A 15,808-nucleotide genomic window follows, 5' to 3' on the forward strand; every position below is an offset into this window, starting at 1 on the left:
TGTTCTTGGGATTTGCTAGGTGGCTCTTTACTCATCTTTGGGAAGGAATAGCGTACACAAGAATAAAAAGTATAATGTATTCTTAAATTTAGTTGCTTAAATTTGAGGCCAATTATTAAATTTTTTTATTCATTTATTTATTTAATAACCAAGATTTTTAAAAAAAATTTTATCTGGCCACAAGTGGTCTCAAATGGATTTTCCCACACATACAGGGAAAAAAAATACTGACCCTAAAACAAAGCTTTGTGTAAACATAAAACGTTACTTTTCTTATACAGTACGTAGACATGACGGTAGTGAGACCAGCATCGTTGAAGACGTTGCCCTGACAAAAAGACAGGAAGCAGAGCTGGAGGTGGTAGAGCTGAAGATGCTGTAATTTGCTTTGGGAGTGACAAGAATGGACAGAATTAGAAATGAGTATAATAGAGGGACAGTGCAGGTAGGAGAGTTTGGTGACAAAGTTAGAGAGATCAGATTAAGAAGGTTTGGACTTGTGCCGAGGAGGGACGAGGGGAATACTGGGAGGAGAATGTTATAGATGGAGCAGCTAGGCAGAAGGAGAAGAGGAAAGCCCAAGAAGAGGTCCATGGATATGATATGGGAGGACAATAAGGAGGCTGGAGTGACAAAGGAAGATGTGGTAGACCGAGTTAGATGACACATTTACAGCACTTTTTGCTTTGCCTTTTTGGTATATCCCTACCATATCAGAAGAATAGTGTATAATATGATGTGACTTAGCATTTCAAAGGCTTGACATCCTTTATGAGCCTTTGGGAAATGCTGTCTGACAGCGGACGACAGCCCATACAGAGAAGATGATGGGCAGAGAAGCAGCCATGCTCCACTATCAGAAGAGAATACATAGTGTGACATTCAAAAGGTCAGTTTGTCACACACACACACACACACACACACACACACACACACACTGTATATACAGTATAAATCTCGCTGAAGAACCCATGTTACATTTGGCAGTTTAATATTAATGAGACACATTTAAAAACTGGCAGTTGTTTATTAAGTTGCAGCAAGAAACACAGTTACATAATCACAATTACACGGTCATTAAATCAATCAATCAATTTATTAATCAATCAAAACACCTTGGGGATAGCAGCATCATTTCAGGGCTAAACATGACAGATCGGTTTGCACTATCCCGTCCTTTTCCCTCATGCATTTACTCCACTTTCGATGCATATTGATGATTCAGTAATAGCATATAGTGTAGCATTCTATTGTTTTTTCAAAGCCAGTTTGTTTGTAATACGTTTGTTTACTGCAATGCTGTAGTTGATTTACTTCATTATCATTATTATTATTCTAGCTCGTTATCATTTAAATAGCAGTTAATTAAGCAGGGTTCTCTAATAGTGTATTCAGAGCACACATGCACACAGAACGAGAGAGAGAGAGAGAGAGAGAGAATTCGGATCTCTCTGGCCAGCTTTAGCACAAGTGCACATCAGTATTCCATGGCCATGGTGGTCTTCAGTGACTTGTGTGTTCTGTTATCTGGCCTCCTTTCAGTGCTGCTATGTAGCTCAAGGAAAAGCCTGAAAAGAACCTGACACTTCTCTGACAGACCTCCCAAGCCGTTCTTATTCGCTTTTCACCTCCCAACCCTCTTTTATCTCATTTACTGCAATACCCATTGACATTAGCGTAACCTGTGCCACTCATGTGCAGGTAGGCCTACCAACATTTCAGTTTGCTGTGGAGAACTGAAGGCAAACTGATAAATACAGTAAGCATAGCGCTGTCAGCTTCCTCACACTAAAGCCTCTCTCGCTCTCTCTTCATGACTTCTTAATACCTCTGAAGTTGCCATAAGTAGGGGAGAAATAATCTCTAGACAACTGTCAAGAGTCTGCCAGTGATTGGGGTTTTATACTTTTAGCTTTGAAGTTACACTACTTTGGGAAAGAAGACATGCAGTAGAATTACTGTGCTAAAATATCCACAGGATTCTCGAAGCTGCAATTTAACAAAGTAATAAACAGTAAACACCAAAAGTTTATTGTGGAAATCTGTAAAAAAAGATTTAACCAAGACAAAGCTTACAGGCTTATCTTTGCTTCCTAATGAAGGCTTTTAATAATAGGGCAGGAATCAGTGGATTGTGTGTTGTTTTTGTCTACAGTAATATTAATTAAATTAAATAAAAAATTAATTTAATTATTTTTACTAATTTTTGCAACGCATGATTTTTGTCATTATAATAATTACTGCAAATTTCCTGCAAAGTCTTAACATGCATGTGTGCACAGAAATGAAAATAGACAGGGAATACCTCATCTATTACATATATGTACAATTATACAAACTTAAATCTGATCGAGTAATCTGTTTGGACAAGAGCTATTCCATAAGAGGTCATAATAGACTGTATATTCTGTATATATATATATATATATATATATATATATATATATATATATATATACATGAGTGTAAGTAACTGTCGTTAATGGGTAAAGAATTTGTAGAAATAGTTAAAATGTTAAAGCTAAAAATAATTTTAAAAAAATATTAATGTAATACGCTCCATGTTTGGTAATCGAAGAGGGAATCACAGATGAGAAATCTAAAAAATAGTTGCTCCTAGTTGACCACATTCTAAGAAAATTCTCAGAATTATAACTTTTTCCAAATTCTTAAAATTATGACATTTTCTTAGAATTTCCTCTTAAATTTACGACTACAGTAAATCTTAGTAAAGATAAAAATGATTGACGGAACATCTTAACCCTTAAAACATCTCATAAGGTAAAAATTGTTAAGAGTATGCAGTAGAATTACTATAGAGGAGGACTTTTAAGAGGCTTAAGAGTTTCTGCAGCACAGGACAAAATGTCGGAAAGAATACATTTTCTCCAAACACTGAGTGTAAAGCTAAAAGTAAACACTGCTCTTCTGCTCTAATTATTTGGTTTTCTTGTTCTTTTACTTCCTTCCATCTCTCTTGAAATGTTGGCTACATACCATCAAAAATTAGACTGTCCTGCAATCATGCAAATTGGTAAAAGGTGAGCCATTTTGCTCCCATCAATCTGAAATGGATTAAAATCAGTATTACTCACATATCTTCTATACCGCTTTATCCTGTATTCAGGGTCGCGGGGACCTGGTACACCCTGGACAGGGCACATACGCAGGGCATATCGCAGGGCACATACATACTGTACACACACTCACACACCCATTTACACACTACGGGCAATTGGGGAACATCAATTCACCTTACCTACATGTCTTCGGAATGTGGGAGGAAACCGGAGTACCTGGAGGAAACCCACCAAGCATGGGGAGAACATGCAAACTCCACTTCTTCATATATAAAACATGATTTCACTGTCTATTCTATTATCATACTGTATATCCTATTTTCACAAAGAGCGCATTTAACTAAAATACTAACATAATCACTGCTGTACAGTAAAACAAACAAATAAACCTGCACTTTATCTCTAAAACGAATCGCGACAGAGCAGTGTTTCTGTGTGGAGCAGAGCATGTGTGTGTGTGTGTGTGTGAAGCAAAAAGAAGGGGGAAAAAAGTCTTTGCTCGCAAACCGCAGTACTCACAATCCGAGGTTTCACTGTATAAGAAAAAAATAAGATAGAAATTTTTTTTGCCTTTTTTACTTACTTTTACTTTTACCCTATATGAGTAGCTGGTTTGGTAAAAAAAAAAAATTCTTAGTTGATCTATAAAATAAAAATACAAAATCTAAGATTGGTAAAAAGGGGATTGGGATAATTATATTCATAACATATTTGTACATTTCATCCAAACTTTTTTATTTAGGTTTTCTTAGATTCATTTTTCAGTATTGCAGTGAAATCTTCTTTTTCTATCCTATCTTTCCTTTTTTTGGTCATGACCAGTAATATACTGTAAGCATTTCACTGCATATCATAATGTGTATGGTTGTGTATGTGACTATAAAAAATAAAAATTAAATTTGAAATTTTGTGTGTGTGTGTGTGTGTGTGTGTGTGTGTGTGTTGGTGCACATTTAGGTCGGACTTATGATGTTGTACAAACATCCCCTTCTGAATTACACCTTTTATTATCTGTGATATAAAGAGAGCAGATAGATCTTTGAAGAACAGACACAAGCAGCTGCTTTGTATTACAGTTTGAAAGTGCTGTTTTGAAGACTTCTGAGGAACTGACTTTTGTTGAATGTAAACTAATAATAGTAGCAAAATTACCATCCCTGGTGACCTCTACTTTAAAATGTAAAGGCAGGTGCACAGTGTGCACGTCTTAGCTGGTTTAGCCTCTGTAATGTCAGCAGAGTGGATTTTGCTGTTGCTAGGCAACCTGCCTGCTGTTGCTACACAGATGCAGAATGCACCTGCTGTCCCTGCTGAATACTTCTCTTTCATTGGCTCAGATTTGTCATTAAAGAGAATTCTCAGCCAATCAGACATAAGAGAGTAATAACAACAACAACAGCTTGTGGTGAACTCTCTAAAGAGGAGCAAGCAAGCTAAGAGGGAAAAGAAAACTAAAGCTCATAGAATGGCAGTGATTGCCTTAAGGCACAGCTTTATATTTGAATTGAGATATTGAAAATATCTAGCAATAAATTGAATAGGATTTTTAGGGTTCAGCATAGTCTGGGACACAGCATCTACATTTAATTCAAACATAAAACCATTTTTAGATTTCAAATATACTGAATGTTGTAACAGAAAAGTTTTTCAACTAAAATTCCCTGCAATAGAAAAAGAAAAAAGATCATATTCTGTGTATCAAAGCATTTGCCCTTGGCAAAAAGCTTAGCTTGAGCAGCAGGTGAGCAAAATATGCAAATGGATTAAATGCTTAAAGACAAAAAAAGAAAAAGGCTTGTCATATTGAATGTCAGTTTTTATGGGTCTGTCTGTTTAAATGAGGGAGCATTACGAAGAGTTAAAGAAACTGTATAAATAAAGAAAGAAAAGAAAGAAATTTTATTGTGTCTATGTGATGCTTATGGGCCATAGGTTTGTGCACACCTGATCGTAACAGTGTGATGTCATTACTATGAGCGTTTCCCTCTGTTGCCACAAAGTTGCAAGCCGACTGTTGTCTACACTGAGCTTTAAAACCCTGAACATTAAGGCCAATATTACGTAGGTTCCTCTTGTGCTTCCAAGTGGATGCTGGTGGCGGCTGTGATGTCTGGCACTGGGACATTAGCACTAGATCCTTTGAGTGCTGTGGATTGCGAGGTTCTGCATCTACAGTTTGCATCAGATTTGTTTGTCCAGTGCATTCCATTTAATGCTTAGTTGGATTGAGATCTGGGGAATGTGAAGGCCAGATTAATGCCTTGTGGGCTGATAACTTTCAATTGTGGCCAGCATTCAGCAATTTGTGCTACTTTGGCCTTTCTGTGAAATCAGTCTGAACAGGTTTGCCTTTGGTCCCCATGGGCACAGATGAGCTTTAGAAAGACCATGATCCTGCAACCAGTTTACTAGTACAGTATACAGTATAATTAATAATTAATGTTATGTGATAATGTGCTGGTAATTTATTTTTTTCTGAACATGTTCTGAAATAGCAATACTCCAATGCAAAAATTAAGCTCAATAAAGACATGGTTTGTTATGGATGATGTGAAGAATCTCAAGTGGCCTACACAGAGCCTTGACCTCAACACAACCGACACCTGCACGCCAGTACTCATCACCCTACATCAGTGCCTGACCTCACTTATGCTCCTGGCTGAATGGGCACAAATCTCCACAGACAAATTCTACTTGAAAGCCTTCCATAAAAAGTAGAGGTTATTATAACAATGAAAAGGAACTATATCTGGAATGGGATGTTCTAGCACATACTGTATGCTGTTAGGTATCCAGAAATGTTTGGATATGTAGTGTAATTTTTATCTTTAACAGAACTGTAAAAGCTGCATGGGAAGCCACACAGTCATCCAAAAGGTAAGTAAGTTTAAAACAATATGTACAGTAATAATACAGCAAGTAACAAAATATTCCAGTATGCAGGTTCCAGTAAACATTAAACACTAAAAAGTCTATGTGATAAGAAGGTTATAAAAAAGAGTAAGTGAGAGAATTGAGAGTAAGTTGACAATTTGTTGTCTGAGATTGCATTATACTCCTCTCCTTAATGAAGCAATAAAAGTAATAGACTGTTTTACAGTGAACAATCTGCCTCTTTGTTTTCTTTGCTTTTTAAGATGGTTTTCACAACAGACGACATTTATGTAGATTATATTTTCTGACTAAATGGATCTAACTAATTAAACACACAGGAGACTTCATGTGTATCAAATTTTAAAACTGTTTCTCTAAAAATTCTTTATTATACCACTTAAACCAGATTGGTGAGAACCAAAACAGTAGCCCACAAACTGGCCTTTTTTGCTGTTCAGATCATACTCTTATGAGTGATTTCTGGTGAAGGGACACATCTTTAAATAAATTAAACTGTCAACCTTAACCTAAATTGAAAACCTGTAAAAAAAAAAAAATAATAATAAAAAAAATAATAATAAAAAAAAAAATATATATATATATATATATATATATATTTTATATATATCTGTATATATATATATATATATATATATATATATATATATATATATATATATATATATATATATATAATTTTATATGTCTACGTATCAAATAAATCTCTAAAATGTTTTTTATTAACTTTGTTTAAGGATATTGGTGAACCATCATCTTCAAGGAAGAAATAAAAAATCGAATGATCATGTCCAGAGATTAAATTATTGAATATTTGGTAAAATCAAATTGTAATTAAATGTGTGGGGGCAGTGCTATGATCTGGGTTGCTTGTAATGGCATGTGCCCAAAAAATTAGATCATCTGACTACCTAAATACACTCACTTAAAGGATTATTAGGAACACCATACTAATACGGTGTTTGACCCCCTCTCGCCTTCAGAACTGCCTTAATTCTACGTGGCATTGATTCAACCAGGTGCTAAAAGCATTCTTTAGAAATGGTGGCCCATATTGATAGGACAGCATCCTGCAGTTGATGGAGATTTGTGGGATGCACATCCAGGGCACGAAGCTTCCGTTCCACCACATCCCAAAGATACTCTATTGGATTGAGATCTGGTGACTGTGGGGGCCATTTTAGTACAGTGAACTCATTGTCATGTTTAAGAAACCAATTTGAAATGATTCGAGCTTTGTAATATGGTGCATTATCCTGCTGGAAGTAGCCATCAGAGGATGGATACATGGTGGTCATAAAGGGATGGACACATGGTGGTCAAAAAGGGATGGACATGGTCAGAAACAATGCTCAGGTAGCCTGTGGCATTTAAACTATGCCCAATTGGCACTTAGGGGCCTAAAGTGTGCCAAGAAAACATCCCCCACACCATTAAACCACCACCACCAACCTGCACAGTGGTGACAAGGCATGATGGATCCATGTTCTCATTCTGTTTACGCCAAATTCTGACTCTACCATTTAAATGTCTTAACAGAAATCGAGACTCATCAGACCAGGCAACATTTTTCCAGTCTTCAACTGTCCAATTTTGGTGAGCTTGTGCAAATTGTAGCCTCTTTTTCCTATTTGTAGTAGAGATGAGTGATACCCGGTGGGGTCTTCTGCTGTTGTAGCCCATCTGCCTCAAGGTAGTGCGTGTTGTGGCTTCACAAATGCTTTGCTGCATACCTCGGTTGTAACGAGTGGTTATTTCAGTCAAAGTTGCTCTTCTATCAGCTTAAATTAGTCAGCCCATTCGCCTCTGACCTCCAGCATCAACAAGGCATTTTCGCCCACAGGACTACCGCATACTGGATGTTTTTCCCTTTTCACACCATTCTTTGTGAACCCTAGAAATGGTTGTGTGTGAAAATCCCAGTAACTGAGCAGATTGTGAAATACTCAGACCAGCCCGTCTGGCACCGACAACCATGCCACGCTCAAAATTGCTTAAATCACCTTTCTTTCCCATTCTGACATTCAGTTTGGTGTTCAGGAGATTGTCTTAACCAGGACCACACCCCTAAATGCATTGAAGCAACTGCCATGTGATTGGTTGATTAGATAATTGCATTAATGAGAAATTAAACAGGTGTTTCTGATAATCCTTTAGGATTTCAATCAATTATTTTTTTCTTTCCTAATGGCATGGGTATATTTAAAGATGGGAATGCCAAGATTCTTTGAACTCAAATATAGAAAGAGTGGTTCACAGAGCATGAGACATCATTTTTGGATTGGTTACCACAAGGTCCAGACTTTAACTCCCTTGAAAATCTTTGGGATGTGCTGGAGAAGACTTTACATAGTGGTCCATGTAACTCTCTTATCATCACAAGATCTTGGAAAGTATTTAATGCAATTCTGGAAGAAAATAAATGTTGTGACATTTTCATAAACTTACCGAAATGATGCCATGCAAATGCATGCTGTGATTAAAGCAAAAGGCGATTCAATGTATGCATGTGTAAGAAGTGACATACATGCACCTTACCATCCAGATAATGCAAAGTAAAATGTGATTCCTCAGATCAGGCCACCTTTCTTTACTGTCCCATGGTTTAGTTATGATTCTTCCATGCCCATTTGTTGGTGCTTTCAGTGGAGAACCGGGTTCAGTGTGTGCACTCTGACTAGTCTGCACCCCATACACAGAAATGTGCAATGTACTGTGTGTTCTGACATCCTTCTATCATAGCCAGCATTAACCTTTAACATGCTAAAGTAGCTCTGTTGGAATCAATCCCCACATGCATCTTAGACATAGACACCCCTGATCCTGTTGTCAAATCGATGGTTGTCCTTCCTGGGGCCATTTTTGGTATCTGGCCAATTTATTTGGAAATAAATTGTAAGTATGTTTTTCATCATGTTTTGTTTTCATTCTTTTTACACATTTTATGTTTAACAAAAAGGAGTAGCTTTCTCAAACTACAAAAAATGGCATTTGTAATATGGGCAGTGAATGATCTAATACGTTCAAATTATTCATCATATCATGCTGGTTGTGGCATGCTGAGAAAGTAATTAGCGACATCCGTGCCTGCTTATTATCTGTACTGAGGAAGATTATGATAACAAATGCAAAGATTTGTGGCTAGCAGATCAAGCCTGCAGTGTCTGGCTCATCTGTGTCTTGGGAAAGCATCTGCACTAAACTAACTAACAGCACTGTGGCTAGTTTTAGCACAACCTTTTCCTCTTACACTCCATTAATATTTATGCAGAAAAGCTGCCCCTGACCCACACAACACACTCAGAGATGTAATATCTAAAGAAAAGCAGTGCATTCTTAGAGAGAGGTAAATTTATCATGCAGTTTGGATTGACATGGTCATCTGCATAATGCCAAATCTCACTCAAAGCAGTGCTCTCCAGAGGACCTGATTAATTCTACAACCTCAGTCCAATACATTTTACAAGTAGTCCAATAACTGGCGGAATAAAATAAAGTTTAGGGAGCCTCGTCCGAGGGACTCCCTAAAAGATCATCCGCTTTATTAACTCCCAAGTTTATACCTAAAATTATAAGGGTGCATGCCATATTATTAGTCCATGGTTTCACTAATGTATTTCCAGTATATTTAAGAGCTACAAGCTCCCCTCCCTTCCCCTCCTCCTGCTTTTCCTCATAGCACTGATAGTATATGCTACTCTAGCACCCTCTAGAGTTTTCTATATGCAGTTACCAAAAGCAAAAGCGTAGACCAGCTATTAAATATAGCTGTTTAAGACTGCTTACTTACATATAGAAAAGGAGAAATGTATATAGAGTACTGCCACAGCTCATTTTTTCATATTTTGCTTCCAAAGACAGACCTTCCTTTACTTCTAAAGTAGTCTTGAGGAATAGTTCACCAGACTTCCTGAAAGGACTTTTTAGCCCCTGTTTTTACTCTTATTTTCAGTCCAGTTAACTGATCAGTTTAAGGAGAATGTTTTTGTTTGTTAAGCCACACAGTGACCCATGAATCATACAAGCATAAAACCTAACCTCAGGCATGACTAGTTAGAAACAGGTGCCAATGATGACAGATGATCAGCCTGTGATTAGTATAATGGTGGTGCTGTGAGTGGTTGGAACAGATGAGAGGGGAAATGTGGTTTCTGCTGAGGTTGTTACAGTACATAAACAACCAATTTTTTAAATGGTATCTTTAGGCACCTTACGGCTTAAAACACAGTAAAACATTCATTTAATTCGATCTACATCATTTAATTTGATGTGAAAAAATGAGGCTGGTTTAAAACTTTTGCTGTATATTATAGTACTGTAATGTGTGTTATAGGGTAAACAATATTACTTTTAGTAACACAAGGGTTGTTATGGGGATCTTCAGAAAATTTCCTTAAATATGTTTATTTGGGCCCCTTTCTGATTTCGAATTTTATAATTGTTCCTTTAAATAACACAATTCATAGTTAATCCTTATGTAGAGTCATTTGACCTTAGAAGTAGATTCATTAATATTTATAAGAGATTTGTGTTTTGTATAACTGAAGGATTATTGTTTTTACGCTGCCTTATTTTCCTTTACGCTCTTCTAATCAGGTACATGAATTTGCATAATATATGTAGTGCATTTTGATCTAGTAAACATTTTTGTTTGTTTTACTGGGTTCATTATCTGGCATTTTACCTAATATTCAGGCATCTTTCACCAATATTCACCAATATAATGGGATGGACCAATATAAAATATATGTTGATTTTGCTCACATTTTACGTGATTGTAAAAACTACTGATTAGGTACTGTACTGTATAGCAGTAGTTTTTACAAAGTAAAAAGTTTTTTTTTTAATTCAAAAAGTGAAACTGTCATAGACTGCCTGGCCAGGAAAAGTCAATTTATTGGGCTGTATTAAACAAAGAAAACATCTTAGGATATTTATAATTAGAAATGTAAGAAGTGTAAAGACTTTGGAGCAATGGAAAAAGGTCATATAGCAATAAAATGACGTCAGCCGGTAATATGAATGTACTGAATGACCAGGTTATCACATCAATGGAGTTTTTCTTCCCAATGACACAGGCACATCCAGGACTCAAACTGTAACAGAGTATATTTTAGATTTGTTACACATACAGTGAAATATTTTAAGCCTTCTTTTTTGTTTGTTTGTTTGGTTGGTTGGTTTAATTTTAATGATTACAGCTTATATCTCATGAAAATCAAAATCCAGTATATCAATTTAACTAATTAATCGAAGACTAAAATGGCAATACTATCTGTTCCAACACTGACACAGATAACATAATATGGCATTGCATGTGACATAACATGCTATTAACTATGACGCTAATGTATTTTGCGCTAAATTTTCTTCAAAATTATTTGTTCAGATAAGAGTAATCAACAAAGATGAGTGTTCCTACACTGACTCTCGCAGACAGTGAGCTTATCATTATTTCCAAGAAACATTGGGTAAGAGGAGCAGATGAGGATAATAGCATGGGACATTGAAAGAGCACGGGGTTCGAAAAATCAGATAGATGCCTCTAAAAATAACATTATTTAATCAAAAGTACAGAGTGTTCATGGTTGGTTTTTTGAAAAAAAAATCACTGCATATATATATATATATATATATATATATAAAATGTAAAACCCAAAGTGAATAATTTGAAGCTGCAGACATACACACACAAACCAAGGAGGGCCAAGGGGGAACTTCACAGGAATTCTGTGTTGCACACTTTAAAATAAGTCAGTACATTTTTCTTCTTTATTCTTTCTGCAAGCTAAATGGACATTTTCCAATGGAAACTCCAATTTCTTCTATGTACATTATCATTCCTGTTCCCGTTTCTGATAACATCGGTGTAATAACATATGACTGAAAAGCTCCCTGACTGTCTTGTCATCAAGCTTCCTACTTTGTCTCAGTCTTGTGTGACCTTTTAAACTTCATTTAAGCACCTTTGTTAGAAATCGATACTAATGTGTACAGTGTACACCATCTGTCAGTGTAATATCTGAGGTTTATATGAGCCAATTACTCTCACCCATGGAGAGACCTGATAAAGCAAGATCCATACTTTTATCACAGATAATCACATAATGCAGAAGTAACTTAAATGTATTTCAAGCAATTCAGATCCTACTTTCATTTTGCTCACATGAATTATCTGTAATTAGTAGTCCTCTAAAGTTGCATCTGTTCTTGGCTTTAAATAGTCCCTGACTGAAGTAGTTAGCATTTCTATCTTATTGCCAGACTCACCAAACTCAAATAAGACAGATTAGTGTCAAACGATCCCACTCATGCAAATTATTTTATACAAAAAAAAAAAAAAAATGAAGAAAGATATTTGTATGTGCTATTCACACCAAGTTTGAATTGTGGTACTGTATATTTTAACAATTTCTGCTCCTACATAACAGTGGAGTGTTACCATTGTAATCCCATATTCAATTGCTTCCTGAGAAAATCATTAAACAGTTAGAAGGCAGGTTAAGATCATCCGACAGAGGGCATGTGCATCTGTGAGCCATCCTAATGTTCTTATAAAAATCAATCAAGAAGCTGTTTATTGATATAACCTAAATCTCTGTTTACTTTTGCAGATGGACATCTTAGGCCTCTTCACTCAATACTAGAACAAAGAGCAGGTTGGCATGACTGCATGCAAAGAGATTTGTAAGCCTTTAAATGTAACATTTTATTATATAATGGGTAATAAACAAAGTCTATAGTGTCGTAACCCATATGTGTTTGTAGGCAGATCTTTAATTGTAACACTAAATCCATAATTTAAATGATATTTTGCTAATGTTTTTTACTCAAAAATACAACTTGGAGAAATTTCCAAATCTTAGCAAATTGATAAAACAATTATTAGAAAAGAAATGTGTTTTGCATACACTTCTACTGCAGATCTGTGTAATTTTCCTTTGGTTTTGTATTTAGACCTTGTTTTAGGGATTTTCTCTTGCTGTCTGTGCTTTAACCAGTTATAGCTTTCTCCCTGATTCTTGGATAAATCATGCTAAAATGACAGGCTAAGAGGTTGGTCGTCTGGTGTATCAATTCTCTATACATCCATCCTATAATGTGGGTCAATTTTATTTTCTCAGTCATAGGAAAAATTGAGGGCAAAGTTTACTATTCTATCTCTTACCTAAGTCAATTTGTCATTTCAGTCAGAAAAGATAGGGCCTGTCTTATATGTGTGTAAAGAAATTACTTGGCATATGCTCTTATCTTTGAACAATGCAGGGTTTTTTCATTATCTGATCCCCAACGTGAATCCATTTTTATTTCAGGAAATAAAAGGTTGTGTGATTTCCTTTGGAGATGTTGTAGTTTACGCAAACATGGAGAAATGAATAAATTATATACTAAAACTATGTGTGTTTCATTGTTCGGCAACAAAATTATATTATTATAGCATAACTAAATCAAATAGTCACTACCATGGTCCATTAGTATTTCATGTTAGGTTCCACATATATGTGCAATAAATAAGTGTGGCAAACGTAGCATTTTTTACACAATATTTGTGTAAAAAATGAAGAAAAAAAAGCTATATTTTTTGGGGAATATGATATATAATATAATATATTTTTGAGGGAACATTTTGCTAATAAAAGCTTAGGTTAAGCTGCCAGAAATTATGTAATAACTTAAATAATCACACTTTACCATGGTAAACAGAAAAGCATACACAACACAACAAATATTGAAGCTGATGGGCATATCCTTTACATATCCTCATTAGGATTCTGGATTCAGAGCGAGGAGTTAGAGCACAAGGCCAACCATGACATGGCACCCCTGGAGCAGCCTTGCTCAAGGACGCAATTGTGGCAACTTGGCAGTGCTGGGGCTTAAACTCCAACCTTCCAATCAGCAACCCACATGCCCCTCACATAAAAAGCCCTCACTCCATAACCCCAGTTCACAAGAATTAAGTGAACCTCAACAAACATTCCAATTCGGTTGACCTGAATCCATTTTTGGTAAAACATAGGATTCACAGAATTAATGTGCAACTCACAAACCTATAATAAATATAGAAAGCAATGTTGTCAACATAGCCCAAAACTCTTTAAAACACCGGGCCTCTGAGTGGCGCAGTGGTAAATTGCTCGCCCTATCATCCAAGGGAGGAATGAGAGATTAATCCCACATTAATCACGGCTCTACAGCCAATCAGGGGCATTTTGGGGGAAATCCTCCCCCCAAAAAAACTCTTTTAAACACCGTATTTGTGTCTTTTGCCTATAAAGCAAAGGTTTTTGGCATCTGTTTTAATGACTTTTTGCAGTGGTTGACATACTGTATTTACTGTAGGTGTACCCATCCCTTTTAGACTTTTCGATATGCTGCAAGGTCTTTCACTAGGAGAGAGAGAGAGAGAGAGAGATGATGATGATGACAGGTGTTTGATGACAGGTGTTTGTTATTTGTGTGCTGAGGAAGAAAATCAATGCATTCATCAAAGCAATAGAGATAAATGTCCGTGCTGAGAACATCTGAAAAGAAGATCTCTGGATTGTTACTAGGTTCATGAAACACAAAGCCCAATGCTGATTAGACACCACAAGGTTAATAATTTTCTTATGACAACATTTTCCTAAGTATTTTATTCCTCTTATTCTCATTCATAAAATGTATTTATCAGGAGATAGGCCCCAGAAGCACAGAGACAGCACTGGTTAAAACTGTAAGCGACTACTGCTAGCTTCTAATTAGTGTTGTGTCTCCTTGCTTGTGTTGCTTGACATTAGTGCACCTTTTGACACAATTGACCATACTATCCAGCAGCGGCGACCTTTTTCTTTCCCTACGTATGTCACCATATTACGAGAGTTTTTAAAACAGGAAGATAAATGTCTAATATAGCAAAATGGTCCATAATAAAAGGAGGCACCTCAAATAAAACGACAAGGGCTTTCATATCCAGTTCCCGACACTGCCTCCACAGGTTAACACACAAACTACGATTTGGGCTGCAGACTGGCTTTAGACAGAGCCAAACGAATGCCAGTGTAGGAGTTAATCAAGTGACACTACAAAACGCAACATAAACGTCTAGGACGTTCAGAGCAGGTTCGTTTATCCAAAAATTTCACGCGAACAAGGCCTTAAAGCTCCTTTGTAACATTTTTCCTTTAATCATTGTTAAAAGCACTATAAAATAAAATTGCATTAAATTATTCTACTACACTTTGACAACAATACATACTTTTTAAACCATTTTAGTTATATTGTGTACATTTTTGAAAAGAAAAAAAAAGAGAGTTATTTTAAAAATCACTAGTATCACTTACAATACACCAGCTGGGCCAACCTCACTTTTTCTCTCTCAAAATAAATAATTCAACAGAAAAGTTTATTTTTGCAAGTCATGAAGATTATGAAAAAAAATATTAAAGTATTTATTTTTCAATAGGCAAAAACTGTTCTCTACGATAATTGAAAATTACATACCGTAAATTACATTTACTGTAATGATTAATGTATCATTACAGTAAATGTTATCATTCTTATATTTTATATATTTATGCATTTTGCTTTGTTAAATAGCACAGTTTAATCTTTTTATCTGACTTTGTAGAGCACGGATGCTTAGTGGTTAGCAATGGTAGGGAAAGGGGCAGGTGTATCATGGCTGATCCTGCGCTCTGACCCCTGTTACACTGGGATATGCGAAGAAATTATTTCACTGTGCTGTAATGAATATGTAACAGACTTAACTGTCCCCTTGCACCTACAGTTCCTGGGTTTGATTTCCTTGTTTCCTAAGGGGTTTTTTAATTATTATTTTTATATAGATTGGTGAT

The sequence above is a fragment of the Clarias gariepinus genome, chromosome 6, assembly GCF_024256425.1.
Source record: "Clarias gariepinus isolate MV-2021 ecotype Netherlands chromosome 6, CGAR_prim_01v2, whole genome shotgun sequence".
NCBI classification, from domain to species: Eukaryota; Metazoa; Chordata; class Actinopteri; order Siluriformes; family Clariidae; genus Clarias; species Clarias gariepinus.